The sequence below is a fragment of the Nematolebias whitei genome, chromosome 20 (genome assembly GCF_014905685.2).
Source record: "Nematolebias whitei isolate Nwh7 chromosome 20, NemWhi1, whole genome shotgun sequence".
NCBI lineage: Eukaryota > Metazoa > Chordata > Actinopteri > Cyprinodontiformes > Rivulidae > Nematolebias > Nematolebias whitei.
In genome coordinates, this window is record NC_056517.1 from 3,024,874 (window position 1) to 3,030,099 (window position 5,226).

The following is a 5,226-nucleotide window of genomic DNA, read 5'->3' on the forward strand; positions in this document are numbered from 1 at the left end:
TTTTTTTTAAACATATGTAGATGAACAGATGCTGGGATATATTCATCATTTAACACGGATTCCTCATTTTTCTGGACTGAATAAAACGTGCATTGAATTTAAGGAAATGCAAACGTGAGACGTCATTTATGTTTGACCCATCAAAATGAATGCGGTCATTTATTAACAGAATCAAAATTTAACATCAAACATTTACATTAATTTGGCAAATTATGAAAATAACAACATAAGCAATCAATCAGGAAAAATCATACGGCCATGATTTTTCCGTTGCTTCACCACAGACATTTTATGAAACTGTACAACTATGATCTTTTACCCACATGAATGTGGGTGAGCATTTTACACAGACATTTCTAAAATATCTGGAAGAATTTCTACTTGATAGAAAAGTTTAAAGATGGAAAGAAGTTTAGAGGGAGTAGGATGGTGTGTGAGAGGGGAAATGTTCACCAGAATCGACACTCTCCGGCTTTCTTCAGCTTTTCCTTACAGTACACTTAGGTGATGAAATCGGCTCCTTTACCTGGAGATGTCTCAGGTGAGATTCCGTTTAACGCACCCTTTCAGCGTCTCAGTAGGTTGGCTGTTACTCGTCCGAAGTAATGGCTAGTGAAAGTGTTATAATCCCATGGAACTCGGAAGAGCTTGTTGTCATGTCAGGATCATCCCGTCTCCATCAGAACATGAACAGAACTGGTTGGACTGTGTATCCAGCAGAACTCCAACAGAACTGCATCAGAACTCCATCAGCACTGCATCAGAACTGGAAAAACGGTTCCAGCACCATACCAGACTTAGCAGAACTGACTAGACCAGGAAGTACTGACATTTTAAAGACTCTTTCCCGGTTCACTTTTGGGATTTGTTCATTGGTCAGAAACGACCAGACGGGGTGTGTTTTGTGACGTAAGAGGTTAGAGACAGCGAGAATTGTTATGAAACAGATCAGAAATGTTCTCACAGACAGAGAGAGTTTTGTTTTGGCGCGTTTCAGAAACAGGTGCTAAAACTTCTCTATTTACGTCTGAGAGGATTCTAAAAAACATGACAGTTCGTTCAACAACTTGTTTTTCGTTTGACTCCAACCTTGGAAACGCACACTTGCTCACTCAAAGGCAGAAATCAGAAAAGGCATAATTACTCTGTTACAGCTTTGACATGAGAATAAAAATCATTACTCAGTTAATAAAATTGATTAGTTCACTGCAACATCTAAAATGGTTTGAACTAAGACATTTTGATTATCAACATTTGTAAAATAGTAATGATAATAAAAAGAGAGTGTTCTTTTCACTTGAATCTTCAAGAAAGAAAGTCTCAGGATGGGTGAACCTGTATTTCTGAGTTCAAATGAATGAAATGACAGTTCCTGTCCCACAAGGTCCTAAAGGTCAAGAGTTTTGACCTAAGACTCAGTTTTGACATAGGCCTAGTCCACTACATTCATAACATCCAGGCTTGATTACTGCAACTCGCTCCTGTTTGGCATTGGTCAGACCACTGTAGTGAACTAAGCCTCAGGTCAAATCTGGCCCTGAGGGCCTTTCTGGGACAAGAACTGTTACTTCATTGATTTGAGTCCAGAAACACAAAATTAAGTTCATCCAGAGACTTTCTAAGTGTGTCCTGCACTGATCAATTGAAAGAAGACTCTCTTTTTTATTATCATTACTATTTTACAAATGTCTTGATAATCAAAAGTGTGTTTAGTTCAAACCATTTTAAATGTTGAAGTGAACTACTCATTTTAAATCAACTGTGAAACAGTATAAATGATTTTTAATCCTCATTCAAAGTAGAAATCAAGTTAATGTTTGTTACAAGAGTAATTATGCATTTTGATTTTCTGTCTGAAATGAGCAAGTTGTAAGTCGGTCAAAAGTCAAGTTTCGGTCAACTACATGTTTACTGGAAAGAAATGTCATGTTTAACTTTTTCAGACAGATAGGAGGAGACCGACTCCAAAAAGTCTAATTTCTTCAAAACATCTTTCTGTCTGTTCTTAAACAACCTAATCTTTCTCCTTGACTTTTAATAACCTCTTACATCACTAAGACCACACCCTGTTGGTTCGTTTCGACCAATCAGGAAGTTCTCAGAGGAACCGGAAGTGACCTCTTTAAAAGGTTCAACACTTCCTAGTTCCATAAGAGAATGCTGGAATGTAGAACGGAGAATGCAGTTCGGAACGCAGAACGCAGAACAAAGTTCCGAGTCTCGTGGGGATTATGGAATCTTCCACATCTGAGTGGAACCTCTGACGGATTTACTCCTCATGTGAGTCCACCCGGGAGGTGAGCTGCTGTTGAACGAAGTACCGTTACTACTCCGAACGGTTCTCTGCTGTCCTTACGGAGACGCTGGAAAGCGTTGAAAGAGAACTCTATACCGAGGCCGAACTATCGTCTGCAAGGTAAAGAGTCGATCTTCAACTGCAAGTGTACCGTGGGTTAAGCTGGGTCCAAAGGAGCGTGTTGTTCTGGTTATAACAGACAAATTCCCTCACCCATCTCTCTCCATCTAAACTTAATTTCCCATATTTAAAACTCTTCTATCTGCCAGTAATTAATCCAGATATTTTCAGAAATGTCTGTTGGTTTAAAAGCTGCAAGTGAAACCATGGCAGTATGGTTTCTAATTGTAAAGCTAGCTAATTAAGCTATGTGTTATTGTAATCACTTTGCCAAATTAATGTAAATGTTTGATGTTAAACTTTGATTCTGTTAATAAATGACCGCATTCATTTTGATGGGTCAAAGAAAATTAACGTCTCACGTCACATTTAATTATTCAAGGCACGATATTACTCAGTCCAGAAAAATGAAAGAATCCGTTTAATTTATGAATAATATCTCACAGATATATGTTCATTATACCACCATTACACGACTGCAACTGATCCAAAATGTGGCAGCCCAATTTTTAAACAGTACAGGCAAAAGAGAGCACATTACACCAGTTTTGGCCTCTCTACACTGACTACTAGTTCACTTTCGTATCCAGTTCAAAATACTCTTCTATGTATATAAATCACTGAACAGCTCTGCACCGTCCTATCTCACTGATCTGCTACAGCCGTATGTCACACCACGTTCTCTGAGGTCAGCAGACCAGTTGCTTCTCACAGTTCCAGACACTCGTCTTAAGTGCAGAGGTGACAGGGCCTTCTCTGTCACAGGCCCAGGACTTTGGAACGAGTTACCTCTGCTTGTCAGGCTGCCACCCCTCCCTCACAGTTTTTAAATACTGCTTTAAAAAACACTACCATTCCCTGGCTTTCAACACTGTATGATTTGTGTTGAACCTGTATGTATCACACTGTGTTAGTCATTATGTTATTATCTGATATTATTTTGTTTCTATATTTCGATTTTACTTTATGTTATGTGTTGCTGTGTGCTTTGCTTGTTTGTTTCTGTTTGTACAGTACTTTGGTTGGCTCTGTCGCTGTTTAAAGTGCTTTATCAATAAAATGATATGGTATGGTATGGTATGGTATGGTATGGTATGGTATGGTATGGTATGGTACTGTAGTGAACTAGGCCTGAGGTCAAATCCTGACCTTAAGGACCTTATGGGACAGAAACTGTCATTTCATTGATTTGAATCCAGAAATACAGGTTGACCCATCCTGAGACTTTCTTTCTTGAATTGATCAAGTGAAAGAACACTACTTTCTATTATCATTACTATTTTACAAATGTTTGATAATCAAATTGTGTTAGTTCAAACCATTTCCAAATGTTGAAGTGAACTACTCATTTTAAATCAACTGTGAAACAGTAATAATGATTGTTAATCCTCATTCAAAGTAGAAATCAGGTTAATGATGCATTGTCTGATTTTCTGTCTTCAATGAGCAAGTTGTGTAAGTTGGTCAAAGTTCAAGTTTCGGTCAACTGCAAGTTTACTGAAAAAGAAATGTCATGTTTAACTTTTACAGGAAGATACTAGAGAATTGACTCCACGAAGTCTGAGTTCTTCCTAATATCTTCTGTCTGTTCTTAAACAATCTAATCTTTTTCCTTGACTTTTTAATAACCTCTTACATCACAAAACACACCTCTGTTTTGGTCCATCGACCAATCAGAAAGTTCTCAAATGAACCGGAAGTGAGCTCTTTTAAAAGGTGCAACACTTCCTAGTTCTGCGAGGGGTTCCAGCTCCAGTCGAAGTTCTGGAGAGCTCAGTAGTTCTGAGAAGTTCTCGGCAGTTCAGGGAAGAACGCTGAGGAGAACGCTGAGAGAATGCTGTGAGTTGGTTCCGGCAGTTCCAGAGTTCAGAAGGCTGGAATTCAGGATGCTGGAGGAAGAAATATAAGCTGAACGGGAGAAGATCAGGGGAATTATGAAATGTCTGTTCTGGATGATCTCACGACTCCTGAGGTTTAGCTGTTCTTACGGAGACGCTGGAAGAGTTGAAAGGAAAGCTCTACACCAACGCTGAAACTATCATCTGCAAAGGTAAAGAGTAGATCTCAACCAAAGTGTACCATTGGGTTAAGCTGGTCCGAAGGAGCGTGCTGTTCTTGTAGTGAACTTAATCTGGTGTCACGACTAAGCCTAAGGTCAAAACCCTTGACCTTAAGAACCTTGTGGGACAGAAACTGTCATTTCATTGATTTGAATCCAGAGATACAGGTTCACCCATCCTGAGACTCTCTTTCTTGATAATCAAGTGAAAGAACACTCTCTTTTTATTATCATTACTATTTTACAAATGTTGATAATCAAAGTGTCTTAGTTCAAACCATTTTAGATGTTGCAGTGAACTAATCAATTTTATTAACTGTGTAATGATTTTTAATTCTCATGCAAAGTTAGAATTCATGTTGAGGTCTGTTACAGATTTTTATGCATTTTCTGACTTCTGCCTTTGAATGAGCAAGTGTACGTTTCCAGGGTCAGGAGTGAAGCAGACATGCGTTGGAACAACTGTCCTGTTTATATCCTCTCAGACGTCAACAGGGGGTTTTGGCACCTGTTTCTTAAACTCGCCAAAACAAAACTCTCTCTGTCTGTGAGAACATTTCTGATCTTTCCATAACAATTCTTGCTGCATTCTAACCTTTTACGTCACAAAACACACCCCGTCTGGTCGGTTCTGGCCAATGGGAATACTCCCAGATGAACTGGGAAAACAGCTCTTTAAAATGTCGGTACTTCCTGGTCTACTCAGTTCTGTTGGAGTTCTGTTGGAGTTCTGTTGGAGTTCTGTTGGAGT